Source organism: Mesoplodon mirus (genome assembly GCF_964341445.2).
Source record: "Mesoplodon mirus genome assembly, chromosome: 18".
NCBI classification, from domain to species: domain Eukaryota; kingdom Metazoa; phylum Chordata; class Mammalia; order Artiodactyla; family Ziphiidae; genus Mesoplodon; species Mesoplodon mirus.
In genome coordinates this window covers 64,328,788-64,347,055 of record NC_138994.1, presented here as the reverse complement: position 1 = coordinate 64,347,055, position 18,268 = coordinate 64,328,788, and the positions used below count along the sequence as shown (strand labels likewise).

The 18,268-nt window shown below is 42.5% G+C and overlaps 1 long non-coding RNA gene across 2 annotated transcripts; it reads left to right on the top strand.

Moving 5' to 3' along the window:
* The first annotated feature begins 2,955 nt into the window (after positions 1-2,955).
* On the top strand, positions 2,956-17,986 carry LOC309793234. Of its 2 annotated transcripts, none has more exons than XR_014291895.1 (3): positions 2,956-3,988; positions 6,355-6,467; positions 17,065-17,986. It is a non-coding gene; the product is annotated as an uncharacterized lncRNA (long non-coding RNA). The 2 variants fall into 2 exon arrangements; XR_014291896.1 differs by lacking the exon at positions 2,956-3,988 and adding an exon at positions 5,575-5,648.
* The last annotated feature ends 282 nt before the right edge of the window (positions 17,987-18,268 follow it).

The following is an 18,268-nucleotide window of genomic DNA, read 5'->3' as shown; positions in this document are numbered from 1 at the left end:
CTAAGATCCTATAGCAAATTCCCAGACTTGCCTAAGGCCCCTGTTCCTGCTACATTGTATTCTCTCTCAACCCACACCCATGCCTTCAGGGGATTCCCTATGATGTGTTGACTGAGGAAGAAAAGTCTCAGGCTTGGTTTGTAGATGGTTCTGTGTGATATGCATGCATCACCTGAAAGTGGACCGTTTTGGCACTGGAGTTCCTCTCTGGGACAGCCCTGGAAGATGGTGGCGAAGGGAAATCCTCCTACTGGACAGAACTGGAAGCAGTGCCCCTGTTTATTTTGCCTGCAAAGAGAGATGGCCAGAAGAAAGGGTCTGCCCGAGTCATAGTTTGGTTGGGTCGTTGAACTGGAAGGAGCACAACTGGAAAATGGAAAAGTCTGAAGGAGAGAGGTCTGAGGATAGAGCTCTCTGATTGGCAGAGCGTGAAGATATTTGGGTTCCATGTGAATGCTCATTGAAGGGCACAGGAAGGTTTTAATAAATCGGGTGGGTGGGATGACCCATTTGGTAGACATCGGACAAGCCCCCTTCCCCAGCAACTCCTGTGGACTTGTGAACAGAGTGGCCCTGGTGACAATGATGGAGGCTATGCATGGCCTCAGCAACATGAACGTGTGTTCACCAAGACTGACCTGGCTACAGCTACTGCTCAGTGCCCAGTCTGCCAGCAGGAGACAGCGCTCAGCCCCTAATGTGGCACCATTGCCGCAAGGAATCAGCCAGCTACCTGGTGTTAGGTTGATTACATTGGACCACTTTCATTTTGGAAGAGGCAGCAAGTTGCTCTTATTGGAATTGACACTTGCTCTGGACATAGATTTGCCTTCCCTGCCCACAATGCTTCTGCCAGAACTACCATCTGTGGCCTTACAGGATGTCTCATCCACCATCATGGTATTCACAGCAAATGAAATACAGCAGTGGGTTCATGCTCTTGGAATTCACTGGTCCAACCCTAGTCTTCATCATCTCGAAGCAACTGCTTTGACAGACAATTAATTGGATGACTTTTTGAAGATTCAGTTATATTGCCGAATAGGTGGTGACATCTTGCAAGGGCTGGGGCAGTGTCCTCCGGTTTGTGGTAAATTCTAAATCAGCATTATGTTTCTCCCATACCCTGGATTCAGAAGTTCAGGAATCAAGGGATAGATATGAAAGACAATCCTCTCAGTGGTAATCCTAATGATCCGATAGTTAAAGTTGTGCTTCCCATCTCTGTAGTTTTAGCATCTGCTGGTGTCGAGATCTTCATTACAAAGGGAGAAATGCGTTCACAAGGAGACACAGCAAAGACTGCATTAAATGGGAACTTGAAGCTGCCATCTGGCCTCTTTGGGCACTGAATCAATAGGCAGAGTACTGGCTGGGGTGATTGACCTGGCTATCAAGGGGAAACTGGGTTGCTGCTGCATGGTGGGGGTAAGAAGGGGTACTGCAGGAGACCCTTTGGGGTGCCTCTTAGTACTCCCTTATCCTCTGATTAAGATCAATGGAAAACGCATAAACGACAAGGTCCTACTACTGTATAGCACAGAGAACTATATTCAGTATCCTATGATGAATGATAATGGAAAAGAATATTAAAAGAATATATATATATATATATATATATATAACTGAATCACTTTTCTGTACAGCAGGAATTAACACAACGTTGTAAATCAACTATACATCAATAAAACAAACAAAAGATCAGTGGAAAACTACAACAACCCAATTTAGACTGCTAATGTCCCAGATCCTTCACAAAGGGCTTGAGTCATTCCACCAGGCAAGGAACTATGACAATGGAGGTGTTTGCTGAGGGCAAAAGAAATATGGAATGAGCAGTAGATGATGATAGTTAAAAATACTAGCTGTGGCCTTGTGACCAGCTGTAGAATGAGGACTATAGTTTAAAGTATTTCTTCTTTATTTTGATGTGACTATATTTTAATAAATATTAACCCAAAATTTTTTATCTCCTCTCTTAATCTCTATCATCTAACCTGAGATATGCTCATAATCACTTTATATGTAAGTGTTTTAAGTTACAAGATGTCAAAACAGGAGTGTGAATCAGCTAGGAAAAGAATGAACGTTATCCAAAGACAAAAAAGGGACCTTGATGCTCTCCCGGGGGTGAGGTTAGAATGGTTTTGGTTGTAAGAGGGATAGTGTGTCATATTAAGCAGAAGCATAGCTTTGTTTTTGTCTTTATTTGGAGATTAAATAGCGTTTCGGGCAACATGTGGGTGGCCAGTTGAGAAGGGGTGGACTGTAGTATTTGTAATGTTTCAACTTGCCTTGGCCAAACTGTTTTCCGGAGTTAAATTTCCTCTGTTTCTGATTAGAGTGGCCCAGAAGACTGGAGATTCTGTAACCTTTGGAGGATGGAAATTGATTTTTCCTAGTTAGGCCAGCTGCTGTTTCACCTTATGAACTGTTTGTTGTCTTCTCATCTGTTTCTTAATTTCTTATTTCATGAACTCAGTGTTTGCTTTAATTTCCTTGAGAGGAAGCAAAGTGTTTAGAGTTTCCTAGTACAAACCTTCCAAGGAATGTTTCTCATCTTTTTCATCTGTCTTTTGTATTTTGTGTTGATTTCCTCCATTTTAGTTGAGGTTGGTTGTGTGTGTGTTTTTTCATGTTTATTGTGTTTGCTTGCTTATGTATACTTATCTTTGAATGAGGGTAGTTATAGAATAATCTCATTCCGCATCCTGTTCTTTTGGTTAATTTTTAGATTGTCCCCTTAGTTCTTATTCTGGAAGATTGGATGTTGTGGGTCCATATGGTCTGTTTAGTTGTTCAGGTGCCTAAGGGAGGTGGATGCTGGGATCTTGAGCAATAAGAACAGATCTTCCTCGACTTTGATGGGGTTATATCCTGATAAATCCATTGTAAGTTGAAAATAAGTCAACACTGCATTTAGTATACCTAACCTACCTAGCTTACCTAGCTTAGCCTAACCTACCTTAAAGTGTGCTCAGAACACTTCCATTAGCCTACGGTTGGGCACAATCATCCAACACAAAGCCTATTTTATAATAAACTGTTGAATATCTCATGTAATTTGTTGAATACTGTACTGAAAGTGAAGGAATGGTTGTCAGTGTCTCATGATCATGTGGCCGACTGGGAGCTGTGGCTGCTGCTGCCCAGCATCACAAGAGAGTGTTGTACCAGGTATCGCTGCCCGGGGAAAGATCACAATTCAAAATCTGATGTATGGTTTCTACTGAATGCATATTGCTTTTGCACCATCGAAAGTCGAAAAATTGTAAGTCAAACCATTGTAAGTCGTGGACTGTCTGTATTGGGAACCTTCCTTGGGGCCCTTATTCACTAATGGCAGAGGCACCTAGATTTTGTTGTGGTCCCCTGCTGCAGGATGGACCAGTCACTTTGGGTTTTTTTCTTTGTTTGTTTGTTTTTTTTTGACCAACCGCTTTGGTAAGAAGCAAAGTCCAGAGAGACCTAGGGACTCCTTATTTGATGGATTAGTATTAGTTACCTATTGCTGCATAATAAAACACCCCAAAATGTAGTGACTTAGAACATTATTATCTGATCGTTTCTGTGGGTCAAGTTGGGGTCTCTCCTGGGGCTGCCATCAAGGTATTAGCCAGAGCTGCAGTCATCTCAAGGCTCAACTGGGGAAGGATCTGCTTTCAAGCTCGCTCATGAGATTGTTGGCAAGACTCAGCTCATCACAGGCGGTTGGACTGAGGGCCTCTCTCAGTTATTTGCCATGTGAATCTCTCCGCAGGGCAGCGCATGATGTGGCAAAGTGAGAGAGAAGAATCAGGGAGAGAAAGTGAGCAAGGTACAGGTCACCGTCCTTTATAGCCAAATCCCAGTGTGCTATCTTATCAGCTTTGCCTATTCTAAAGAAGCAAGTCAGTATGTCCTGCCCTGTTCAAGTGGAGGGAATCACACAAGGGCATGAATACAGGAAGCAGACATCGCTGAGAGCCATTGAGAGACTGTCTACCAGGTGGGCCAGCACTCATTTTCTCATACCTCCCTCTGTCTTTCTTCACCTCAGAACTCTTCTTGTCATGAGAGGGGTCAGAGGAGAAAGTATGGTGATGTGTAGACTTTCAGGCTCTCCTTGCACCTCACACTCCTGAGATGGAAGAATGGGCTTCCCCATGGCCTTAGGTTCAAGTCCAAAATCCTTAACCAGATCCAAAGACCTAATAGAATCAGGGCCGTCTTCAGCCTCATTGGTGTCTCTCTACCCCTTTCTCTTTTCACTGCAGTGCTATTAGAAGTTGGGTTCCTGGAGAGGGCCCTATAAATTATATCCTCTTCCTTACCCAAGTTCTGAAACAATTGAAAACAACACAATAAAGTCAGCAGATAAGAAAACCAAAATAAATTGGAAGACGTAGCTTAGTGTTTGAATCAGAATGCACTTGCTAATTCCAAATACCCAGTCTTGACCTTGGACCAGCCCATCCAAGGGAAAGGTACAGTGTGTAGGGCAGACACTGCCTCCTGCTCACCCTGGTAGAGAGGGAAAAAGAAAGCCAAATCCCCCCAAGCCAGCACTCATGCTAGATTGGCTCTATCCAGTCAAGAAGTGTAGACCACCATCTGTGCCCCATGTGATGAACACTATGAATTAGCTTTTAACTGCCAGCCCACCCTCATAGGCATCTTCCAGAGTGCAGAGGTCAGAAAGCCAAAGTTATACCCACAGATGCCTTTGTAGCTAGGATTCGTGTTGTAAATAAGGTGGAAATTAGATGGTGGCCCTTTTGGTTTTTTTTGTTTTGTTTTGTTTTGTTTCTCACAAGCCAGGTTGTAGAATCGTGAGATTTTTCAGCAGCAACGTTCCAGTACCCATTCTTCCTGTGTATGAAGGATCTTTTGGGGGGGCATCTTCTTGTCTGAGGGCTCCTGGTCCCTGACTTACAACTGTGGTGGTCTGTGTTAAATCAGTGTTCCAGTGGTAGGAGCTACAGTAGTGGACGGGTTCTTCCATGTTCTTGGACTCACCCCTGGAGACCCTATCCTCGAGCCATTTCTTCCCTCCTTCCAGTCTTTCCAATGAAGTAGTGAGCACTGATACTGATAAATCCTTTCCTACCCAAAATACCTACAGTGCTCTCTATTTCCTGCACTAAACTTTGGATGATATTGTAGTGTAAGTGCCTGACAATTGACTTATTTGATTGTAATGTAGGTGCCTGATGTTAAACTTTCGATTGAATAAACACATTGCCAGCTACACAAGTACATAAAGAGCCAGGCCACTGCACCTATGAAGTTCCCCCTTTAGAAAGCCCTGGGTGACCTAGAGGACTGACTGCTCGAGTGATCCTGCTTTTTCCCTTCCTGCTCCTTCATTCGCAATCCTGTGTTCTAAATTAACCAATAAAGAGTGAACTCATGAAACTCTAGGCACCCCAGTAAAGGCAGAACCCAGGTATGCACTCTCTTTCTCTTTGGCCATGACCTCAGTATGTAGGCCCCAGGCATGCCTGTACCCTCCAGGGCTTGTGAGTAATCAACCTTGCTTTTTCAAAGTTCCCTGAGGGTTACTGTGAGGTACATCTTACAGTCATGATCAGAACAAGAGCTAATCCAGCCACAACACTGGCTCCAGTAGGGGAAGAGGAGGCTCACCACAAGTAGCAGGGGCCCAGGTGAGTGCCCGCAGGCATTCCTAGCAGATAGGTAGCATCACTGTCCATAGGCTGAGACTGCCACAAAACAGATACCCATCAGATAACTCAGGCTTCCTCATTGTAGAGCATTAAAGTGGGGCAAGAGATCTGAGTCTTCAGGAAGACTTAAAGCCAGAAACAGGGAAGAAACCTTTCCCCTCTCCACTCTTCAGCACCCAACACTGGACTTTTCATGTGTCCTTCTTATTGAAAGACCTCCTACCCCTCCCCACGTAGCTACCTTCTTACTCATCTTTCAGGTTTCAGCATAAACCTGACCTTCTCTCATAAGCCTTCCCTGATTCCCCTGGGAAGTTAGGAGCCCCCTTACTCAGTCTCATAGCCCTCTACCAGTACTCTGTGATCCTCAGTCTTCTAGTGATTACTTCCTGGGGCCCTGGTACAGGGTAGGCCTTCAGGGTTCGCTAGTTGTTTGGCTGACTGGCACTCCAGAGTGGGAATGAGGAGTGAACACAATGGACTTCCTCCAAATTGTGCAGTCCCCGAGTGCACTTGAGTTTGCTTTGTTCTAGGTGCTTACCTTCCTCATTGGCTCTGACTGGGATTTCAACATTCAGTGATACCCACTTTTTGCCGTATCTGTGCATGAAAATTGGCCACATTTTCTCGTTTCCGAAACTTGACCTTTTCATTTGTGCTGTTCTTTTTCCAACTTTGTTGGCAGATGTAGTTCACTGTTGCAGAAGTCTTGGGAGCAACGTCTTCAATGATAGCAAGAACAAGAATTGTATTTCTCACGAGGAACTGTGCCCCTGACTTAGGGCCATCTGTTGCAAGGTTAGTTACACTTTACGGAGGTCTATCTATGCTGTAGGGTAGGTAATCGAGCAGGTTGTAGGCTGAGTGTGCCAATACGAAAGCCCTTCTGAATGAGGTGTCTCCTCACAGTGGTCAGAAGGGCCATCATTAAAAACTCTGCAACAGTAAATGCTGCAGAGGGTGTGGAGAAAAGGGAACTTTCCTACGTTGTTGGTGGAAATGTAAATTGGTACAACCACTATGGAGAACAGTATGGAGGTTCCTTAAAAAAACTAAAAATAGAATAAAGACGCAGACGTAGAGAATAGACTTGAGGACATGGGGAGGGCGAAGGGTAAGCTGGGACAAAGTGAGAGAGTGGCATGGACATATATACACTACCAAATGTAAAACAGATAATTAGTGGGAAGCAGCCGCATAGCACAGGGTGATCAGCTTGGTGCTTTGTGACCAGCTAGAGGGGTGGGATAGGGAGGGTGGGAGGGAGACGCAAGAGGGAGGAGATATGGAGATATATGTATACGTATAGCTGATTCACTTTGTTATATAATAGAAACTAACACACCATTGTAAAGCAATTATACTCTGATAAAGATGTTTAAAAAAAACAAACTAAAAATAGAACTACCACATGATCCAGCAATCCCACTCCTGGGCATATATCTGGAGAAAACCATAATTTGAAAAGTTATATGCACCCCAGTGTTCACTGGAGCACTATTTACAATAGACAAGACATAGAAGCAACCTAAATGTCCATCGACAGAGAAATGGATAAAGAAGATGGGATATGTATATACAATGGAATGTTACTCGGCCATAAAAAAATGAAATAACACCGTTTGCAGCAACATGGGTGGACCTAGAGATGATCACACCAAGTGAAGTCAGACAGAAAGACAAATATCATAGGATATCACTTACCTGTGGAATCTAAAAAGATGACATTAATAAACTTATTTACAAAACAGAAACAGACTCACAGACATAGAAAACAAACTTATGGTTACCAAAGGGGAAAGGTTGGGGGGAGGGAGAAAGTAGGAGTTTGAGATTAACATATACACACTACTATATACAAAATAGAGGGAGTCAAGATGGCGGTGTGGGAAGATGTGGAGTTAGCATCTCCCCACAACTAGGGCACCTGCTGGCTGCTGGTGGGGGACTCTGATGCCCAAGGAGATGGGAGGAATGCCAAAGCGAACCGGTAGGATGTAGGGGGACTAAGGGGGGAGGAGCAGTGGAGGCCAGACAGGATTGGTGCCACTGAGGGTGGGGAGATCAGGAGGGGCAGGCGGGAGGGACTCTCCAGGAAGAGCAGGAGAGGAGCGGAGGGCGATCGCCTGGCCCACTCGGGCCGAGGAGCCTGCTGAGCTCCCAGGCTGGTACCCCCACTCCAAAGCACCATCCAGGCCACGTAGGTCCTGGGGGCATAGGCGGGAGGCTGGGGAGATCAGGAGAGGCAGGTGGAAGGAGCCAACCAGGAGGAGCAGGAGAGGAGTGGAGGGTGATTGCCATGCCCACTCAGGAACAGGGAGGCTGCTGAGCTCCCAGGCTGATCCCCTGCCCTCCAAAGCCCCCTCCAGCCCATGTGGGCCTTTGAGGGCATAGGAGGGAAGCCGGGGAGATCAGGAGAGGCAGGTGAGAGGGGCCCTTCCAGACCGGAGGAGCAGGAGAGGAGAGGAGGGCGTTTGCCCTGCCCACTTGAGCCCAGGAAGCCTGCTGGGCTCCCAGGTGAGGTCCCCTGCCCTCTGAGACCAGGGATGGGTGGTACGCCTGGGCCCCTTCTGTTTCTTGAACCTAAGCCCCACACCCCACAGCTCCCAGGGCGTTTTCTGACTCTGTGGGTCCTGAGCATTGGGCCCACCCACCGCCCAAACCTTTCCCTTGTTTAGTCCCTGCCCTCCACAGCCAAGGCCTTTCCCCACCCTTTTTTTTTCCTTTTCCCTTCTCCTCTTTTTTACTATTGTGGTACTCATGTACCTTCCAGTTGTTGATTCATCTATATTTTTATTTTTATATTCTTCCTAACATATCTGTTAGTTTACTAGTCTAATTTTATTTTTTACCTTTTTTTTCTTGCTGCCCCAGGCAGCTTGAAGGATCTTGGTTCACGAGCCCAGGGTTGGGCCAAAGCTCTTGCGGTGGGAGCTCTGAGTCCCAACCACTGAACTAACAGAGAACCTCAGCCCCCAGGGAATATTCATAGGAGTGAGATCTCATGGAGTTCCTCATCTCAGCACCAAGACCCAGCTCTACACAATAGCCTAAAAAACCCCAGTGTTGGAAGCCTCAGGCCAAACAACCAGTAAGACAGGAACACAATCCCACCCATCAAAAAAAATAAAATAAAAAGATGACAAAACAGTGTCACACATGAAGGAGCAAGGTAAAAACCTACAAGACCAAATAAATGAAGAGTAAATAGGCAACCTACCTGAAAAAGAATTCAGAGTAATGATAGTGAACATGATCCAGAATCTAAGAAATAGAATGGAGACATGGATTGGGAAAATACAAGAAATGCTTGGGGCTCCCCTGGTGGCTCAGTGGTTGAGAGTCCGCCTGCCGATTCAGGGGACACGGGTTCGTACCCCGGTCTGGGAAGATCCCACATGCCGCGGAATGGCTGGGCCCGTGAACCATGGCCGCTGGGCCTGAGCATCCAGAGCCTGTGCTCTGCAATGGGAGAGGCCACAACAATGAGAGGCCCGCGTCAAAAAAAAAAAAAAAAAAAATGCTTAACGAAGATCTAGAAGTAAAGAACAAACAAACAGACATGAACAACACAATAACTGAAATGAAAAATACATGAGAAGAAATCAATAACAGAATAACTGAGGCAGAAAAATGAATAAGTGAGTTGGAAGACAAAATGGTGGAAATAACTGCCAAGGAGCAGAATAAAGAAAAAAGAATGACAAGAATTGAAGACAGGGGGCTTCCCTGGTGGCACAGTGGTTAAGAATCTGCCAGCCAATGCAGGGGACACGAGTTCGAGCCCTGACCAAGTAGATCCCACATGCTGAGGAGCAACTAAGCCTGTGAGCCACAACTACTGAGCCTGTGCTCTAGAGCCCATGCTCTGCAACAAGAGAAGCCACTGCAATGAGAAGCCCATGCACTGCAACGAAGAGTAGCCCCCGCTCACCGCAACTAGAGGAAGCCCATGCGCAGCAATGAAGACCCAACGCAGCCAAAAATAAATAAATAAACAAATTTATTAAATAAAAAAGAATTGAAGGCAATCTCAGAGACCTCTGGGACAGCACTAAACACACCAACATCCGAATTATAGGGGTCCCAGAAGAAGAAGAGAGAAACAAAGGGTCTGAGAAAATATCTGAAGAGACTATAGTGGAAAACTTCCCTAACATGGGAAAGGAAATAGGCACCCAAGTCCAGGAAGCACAGAGACTCCCATACGGATAAACCCTAGGAGAAACACACCAAGACATATTAATCAAACTAACAAAAATTAAATTCAAAGAAAAAATATTAAAAGCAGCAAGGGAAAAGCAAAAAATAACGTACAAAGGAATCCCATATGGTTATCAGCTGATTTTTCAGCAGAAACTCTGCAGGCCAGAAAGGAGTGGCAGGATATACTTAAAGTGATGAAAGAAAAACACCTACAACCAAGATTACTCTACCCAGCAAGGATCTCATTCAGATTCGATGGAGAAGTCAAAAGCTTTTCAGACAAGCAAAAGCTAGAGAATTCAGCACCGCCAAACCAGCTTTACAACAAATGCTAAAGAAACTTCTCTAAGTGGGAAACACAAGAGAAGAAAAAGACCTACAAAATCAAACCCAAAACAATTAAGAAAATGGTAATAGGAACATACATATTGATAATAACCTTGAATGTAAATGGATTAAATGCCCCAACCAAAACACACAGACTGGCTGAATTGATACAAAAACAAGACCCATATATATGCTGCCTACAGGAGGCTCACTTCAGTCCTAGGGACACATACAGACGGAAAGTGAAGGGGTGGAAAAATATATTCCATGCAAATGGAAATCAAAAGAAAGATGGAGTAGTAATACTCATATCAGATAAAATAGACTTTAAAATAAAGACTGTTACAAGAGGTAAGGAGGGACACTACATAATGATCAAAAGATCAATCCAAGAAGAAGATATAATAATTATAAAGGTTTATGCACCCAACATAGGAGCACCTCAATACATATGTCAAATGCTAAAAACCATGAAAAGAGAAATCAACAGTAACACAATAATAGTAGGGGACTTTAACACCCCACTTACACCAATGGACAGATCATCCAAACAGAAAATAAATAAGGAAACACAAGCTTTAAATGACACAATAGACCAGATAGATCTAATTGATATTTAGAACATTCCACCGAAAAGTGGCCGAGTACACTTTCTTCTCAAGTGCACAGAGAACATTCTCCAGGATAGATCATACCTTGGGTCACAAAGCAAGCCTTGGAAAATTTAAGAAAATTGAAATAGTATCAAACATCTTTTCTGACCACAATGCTATGAGATTGGAAATCAATTACAGGAAAAAAAAACTGTAAAAAACACAAATACATAGAGGCTAAACAGTGCACTACTAAATAACCAAGAGATCATGGAAGAAATCAAAGAAGAAATTTAAAAATACATTGAAATAAATGACAATGAGAAGCCAAAATCTGTGGGGCAGAGCAAAAACAGTTGTAAGAGGGAAGTTTATAGCAATACAGTCACCTCAAGAAACAAGAAAAATCTCAAATAAAACAATCTAACCCTACACTTTAAACACCTAGAGAATGAAGAACAAAGAAAACCCAAAGTCAGTACAAGTAAAGAAATCATAAAGATCAGAGCAGAAATAAATGAAGTAGATGAAGAAAACAATAGCAGAGATCAATAAAACTAAAAGCTGGTCCTTGGGAAGATAAAATTGATAAACCCTTAGCCAGACTCATCAAGAAAAAAAGGGAGAGGACACAAATCAATAAAATTAGAAATGAAAAAGGAGAAATCACAACTGACTCTGCAGAAATAAATAAGAGACTACTACAAACAACTATATGCCAATAAAATGGACAACCACGAAGAAATTGACAAGTTCTTGGAAAGGTACAATTTTCCAAGACTGAACCAGGGAGAATTAGAAAATATAAACAGACCTATCACAAGCACTGAAATTGAAACCATAATTTAAAATCTTCCAACAAACAAAAGTCCAGGACCAGATGGCTTCACAGGAGAATTCTATCAAACATTTAGAGAAGAGCTAACACCGATCCTTCTCAAACTCCTCCAAAAAATTGCAGAGGGAAAAACACTCCCAGATTCATTCTACGAAGCTACCATCACACTGACACCAAAACCAGACAAAGATAATCACACACAGAAAAGAAAATTACAGACCAATATCACTGATGAACATAGATGTAAAAATCCTGAACAAAATACTAGCAAACAGAATCCAACAACACATTAAAAGGATCATACACCATGATCAAGTGGGCTTTATCCCAGGGATGCAAGGATTCTTCAGTATATGCAAATCAATCAGTGTGATACACTACATTAGCAAATTAAGAAATAAAAACCATATGATCATCTCAATAGATGCAGAAAAAGCTTTTGGCAAAATTCAACACTGGTTTATGATGAAAACTCTCCAGAATATGGGCATAGAGGGAACCTACCTCAACATAATAAAGGCCATATGTGACAAACCCATAGCAAGCATCATACTCAATGGTGAAAAACTGACAGCATTTCCACTAAGATCAGCAAGAAGACAAGGATGTCCACTCTCGCCACTCTTATTCAACATAGTTTTGGAAGTCCTCGCCACAGGAATCAGAGAAGAAAAACCAATAAAAGGAATACAAATTGGAAAAGAAGTAAAACTGTCACTGTTTGCCAATGACATGATACTGTACACAGAAAATCCTAAAGATGTCACCAGAAAACTACTAGAACTATTCAATGAATTTGTTAAGGTTGCAGGATACAAAATTAATGCACAGAAATCTCTGGCATTCCTATACACCAACAGTGAAAAATCAGAAAGAGAAATTAAGGAAACACTCCCATTTACCCCTGCAACAAAAAGAATAAAATACCTAGAAATAACCCTGCCTAAGGAGGCGAAAGACTTGTACTCAAAGCTATAAAACACTGATGAAAGAAATCAAAGATGACATAAACAGATGGAAAAATATACCATGTTCTTAGACTGGAAGAATCAATATTGTGAAAATGACTCTACTAACCAAAGCAATCTGCAGATTCAGTGCAATCCCTATCAAACTACCAATGTCATTCTTCACAGAATTAGAACAAAAAATTTTACAATTTGTATGGAAACACAAAAGACCCCAAATAGCCAAAGCAATCTGGAGAAAGAAAAACTGAGTTGGAGGAATCGGGCTTCAAGCTATACCACAAAGCTACAGTAATGAAGACAGTTTGGTAATGGCACAAAAACAGAAATATAGATCAATGGTACAAGATAGAATGCCCAGAGATAAACCCACACACATACAGGCACCTAACTTACGACAAAGGAGGCAAGAACACACAAGGCAGAAAAGACAGCCTCTTCAATAAGTGGTGCTGGGAAAACTGGACAGCTCCATGGAAAAGGATGAAATTAGAACACTATCTAACACCATACACAAAAATAAACTCCAAATAGATTAAAGACTTAAATAAGACCAGACCCTATAAAATTCTTAGAGGAAAACATAGGAAAAATACTCTTTGACATAAGCCACAGCAAGATCTTTTTTGACCCACCTCCTAGAGTAACAGAAATAAAAACAAAAATAAACAAATGGGATTTAATTAAACTTAAAAGCTTTTGCACAGCAAAGGAAACCATAAACAAGACAAAAAGACAACCCTCAGAATTGGAGAAAATATTTACAAATGAAACAACAGACAAAGGATTAATCTCCAAAATATACAAACAGCTCATGGAGCTCAGTATCAAAAAAAAAAACAATCCAGTTAAAAAATGGGTGAAAGACCTAAATAGACATTTCACCAAGGAAGACATACAGATGGCCAAGAGGCACATGAAAAGATGCTCAGCATCACTAATCATTAGAGAAATGGAAATCAAAACTCCAATGAGGGGGCTTCCCTGGTGGCACAGTGGTTAAGAATCTGCCTTCCAATGCAGGGGATGTGGGTTGGGCTTGATCCCTGGTTGGGGAACTAAGATCCCACATGCTGCAGGGCAACTAAGCCCGTGCACCGCAACTACTGAGCCCGCTCATTCTGGAGCCCATGTGCCACAACTAGAGAAGCCGGTGCACCACAACGGAGAACCCATGCACAAAAACGAAAGATCCCACCTGCCACAATGAAGATCCTATGTGCCACAACTAAGACCCAACGCAGCCAAATAAACAAATAATGATAAACCAGTAATAGTAAGTAAAGCAACAACAAACTTTCCAGTTATTTATGTAATTTTTGAAATTATGAAATTTATTGACTCGCAATTCCATGAAATTGATATATAATGGTTTATGTCATCTATTGTTGGCTTCTCTTTATATTTATTGACACAAGCATTCTGTATCTACAGCAAGATAATATTTTGAAATTATTAATCTTTGTGGCTTTCTTCTCTATTCTACTGAGTATGTGATCCTTCACCTAATCATCCAGAGACATCTTAAATGCCTTGGGAAGAATTGGAGTTGTTAAAACAGGAATGCAAACAGAAAGGAACAGTTAACTTTTGACTTTCCAACCTAAGCTCCTGAAGCCTACTTAAGAAACGTGGGGAAACTATAGCTTTTGATTTTGCAATAGAAGAAAAAAGGACATTTGAAGATCAAAAAGATCCTGCAAGAAAAGGGCAGAGAATGTGTGCCTGAACAACACATGGTATCAAAGATAAACAAAGCTGAACACTAGCTAAAGTGGTGAGGCTAGACTTTATTCAGTAATACTATTGCAACAGGAAAGAGAGTCCAGCATAAACTCAACTCAGCTTCAATTTGTGCAGGGATCTGAGATAGAATTATAAATTTGAGGTCAATGGTGTATAAATGGTGTGTTGATTGTCTTCCCAATATCATTTCTCTTCCTTTTTTTTCCCAGTTGAGATATAATTGACATGACATTGTATAAGTTTAAGTGTGTTGGTTTGACACATTTCTGTGTTGCAATATGATTACTACAATAGTGTTTGCTAACCCCTCTATCACATCACCTAATTATCATCTCTTTTTTGTGATGAGAACAATTAAAATCTAGTCTCTTAGCAATTTTGAAGTTTATAATAGAGGATTGTTGACTATAAGTACTATGCTATACATTTAGATCTCCAGAACTTTTTTATTTACTAGTAGCAAGTTTGTACCCTTAAACATCTCCCAGTTCCCCCACCCACCCGACCCCATGCCCCCAGCCCCTGGTAACCACCATTCTATTCTCTGTTTTTAGTTCAGCTTTTTAGATTCCGCGTACAAGTGATATCATATAGTATTTGTCTTTCTCTGTCTGACTTATCTCTTAGCATTATGCCCTCAAGTTCCATCCATGTTGTTGGATGCAAATGGCTGAATTTCCTTCTTTCTCATGGCTGAATAGTATTTCATTGTATATATATAAATTTCCTCCATTCTATCAGAGTCTTAAATTTGTTCAGGATACCATGTGCCTAGTTAAATATACCTTCCCTGACTTCCTGGCTGCTGGAACTTGCCAGCTCTGACCAAAGAGGTAAACAGAAGTAGCCAGGTAAGAGTTCCAGGAAGCTTTATACAAAGTGATAGATGAGGCTTTCATAAAGTTTTGTCTTTCTCCCATCTACCTGCCTGGAATATGAACTTGAAGCTGGGGGCAGAGCATCTATCTTGTTATTTAAGGCAAAAAGAGCGTGAGAGTGAAAGCTACATGTGAGGATGGTGGAGAGGAACAGTCAAGGGTCCCTAGGACGCTGATGACATGGCAGAGCCCAGATCATGTATTTTTTTTTAACATCTTTATTGGAGTCTAACTGCTTTCCAATGATGCGTTAGTTTCTGCTGTATAACAAAGTGAATCAGCTATATGTATACATGTATAGCTATACATATACATATATAGATATATAGTATTTTTAATCTTACTAGAAAAACAAGCCCCCGTTTGGTTAAGCTAGTATACTCACTTTTTTAGCTGGACAGTCGTCCCTCAGTATCCATGGGGGATTAGTTCTGTTGCAGGAAAGGGGATCCCTCCCGGGGCTCTTGTCTAACACTCAGAAATGAATTGTCCAAGGGGACACATGCTGGCAAAGCAAGAGACTTTGTTGGGAAGGGGCGCCCGGGCGGAGAGCATCAGGGTAAGGGAACCCGGAAGATCTGCTGTGCCACGTGGCTCACAGTCTCAGGTTTTAGGGTAATGGGGTTAGTTTCCAGGTTATCTCCAGTCAATCATTCTGACTCAGGGTCCTTCCTGGTGGCCCGTGCATTGCTCAGCCAAGATGGATTCCAGCAAGAAGGATTCTGAGAGGTTGGTAGGACATATGGACAGGAGTCTCCTCTCTCCTTGTGACCTTTACCAAATTCTTCCGGTTGGCGGTAGCTTATTAGTTCCATTAGTTCCTTACCAGGACCTCCTGTTGTAAGATAACTCATGCAAGTGGTTATGATCTTGTCTGGCCAGGAGGGGTGGTTTTGGTCAGTGGTTCCCCTAACGGTTCCAGAACCCTCCCCAAAAGGATGCCAAAATCTGAGGAAGGTCAGGTCCCTTACACAAAATGACATAGTTGGCCCTCTGTATCCGTGGGTTCCTCATCCATGGGTACAGAAGGCCAACTGTATGTAGGCAAATGCAGTCCTGATACTGATGGCAGCTGAACCCAAGGGCCTTAATGCAATTGCACAGGGATAGAATCTAGACAGTGAGAGGAGAGGAGGGCCTAGGAAGAATCCTGTGAGAACTTGTAACACTTAACGGCCAGGTGCTGGAGGCTGACTTGCAAGGGAGAGTGTTTGAGAAAGAGTGCTTGGAAGTATCAGCAAGACCAAGAAGGAGAGGGATTAAAAGAACCAGCTCTGTCGCCAGAATTCAGTCCTGGCTCAGGTTACTACTAGCCAGATGACCTACAGTAATTGACTTAATTGTTCTGTGCCTCAACTTCCTCATTTGTAAAATGAGGATAATAATAGGGTTGTTGTGATGATGAAATGTGAAGGGCATGGATTAAGCCCTCAGTCAGCACTGGCTGCTGTTATTGTTAATCATTCCACAGAAAGAGGAAGGTTTTTTTGTTTGTAAAGGCTTATCTCTTGGGAAGCCTGGCAAATGGCATTATCCCCCATGGGATTATCAGACATTAGTCATCAGGTCTAATGAAATTTCTCTCTATGGTGTCGCAAAATTCCTTTTCCAAGTCTGCCTGGTTGGCCCTGCAGTTGTACACTGGCAAAAAGTTTTCCATTCAAAAAGGCATTTAGAAGCATTTGTTGAACCCCTTTCATGTGCGAGGACTGTGTTGGGTGATGGTGGGATACAAAGATGAATGTAATATTGTGTGTGTGTGTGTGCGTGCGTGTGTGTGTGTGTGTGTGCATGGGGGAGGGGTGGCAACCGCAACTGCTCCTCTCTTGTTTTTGCTAGACTTGAACCAGATCAGATGTGAACCTGAGGAAGCACCTTGTGAAGTCCAAGGGTGAAGCTAACTTGGCAGAAGGCAGAGCCAGGAGACAGAGAGATATAGAGAGTCCCAGTGCAGTGGCATGGTTGAACCCTGGCTCGAACAACGCCTTGTGAAAATTAATAAAGGGAAACCCTACTAAAATAGTCAGGAGGCCAGAAAGGGGAGATCTCATTCACCTACAGTTCAGATCCCAACCGGAAGAGGCGTACCTTGCATCTCCAGCGGGAAGTGACAATACTTTATCACCTCCAGAAGGAAGAAAAAAGATTCTCTTCGCTTGGCAACAGCTCAGCCAATGAGAGACTGTCACGACTCAGCCAATGAAAAGCCACTATACTGGGAAACTTCCAGTTTTCCTCTAATGGACATTTTGTTTGTAATAGCCCCTCCCAACTTCCCCTTCTCCTCTATAAAAGAGTTTCCTCTCCTTTGCTTTACCGGGACTTGCATGTGGTTTTCCGTAATTGCATGTCCCAAATTGCAATTTTTTGCTGCTCCCAAGTAAACCCATTTTGCTGATAAAATAACCGCTGTTTATTGTTTTAGGTTAACAAGCTGAAAAGAGTCGTATTTTCTAACTTTTCATGAATGGGATCCAATAAATTGCTTAAACCATTTTGAATTAGATTTTCCTTCACTTGGAATGGAAACAGCCCTAAATGATGCCAGTGATAACATTTGCCTCCTGCCTTAAAATTTACTAATGACTTTGTTCCCAGTTGTTACTGCCCTAATTAAATGAACTGTTGAAGTTGCATAGTTAGCCAGTTTCAGAAACTGGAGTAAATTCTAAGTATCTTTTTTTTTTAATTATGGAAAATTTCAAACAAATACAAAAGTAGAGACAATGGTATAATGAACCACTATGCTTCTCTCACTCTTTTCAACAGTTAATCAACTCATGAACAAACTTATTTCAGCTAGTCTACCTTCCATCCCCTGAAATGGACTATTTTAAAGCATATCCCATGCTTCATGTCATCTGATTAGTGTGCCCGGATCATAGGACTGCATCGTATCTGCCAAGGAGCAGGGAGAGGGGAGATCTAGCCCACTTTAGACCCCAAGACTCCTCCAGCAGAGGATTCCCCTTGATGGTGGTAAGTCAAAAAAGCTGACTTTCCATTTTAAAAAAGAGAGAGAGGGTAATCAGGAAAAGCTTTT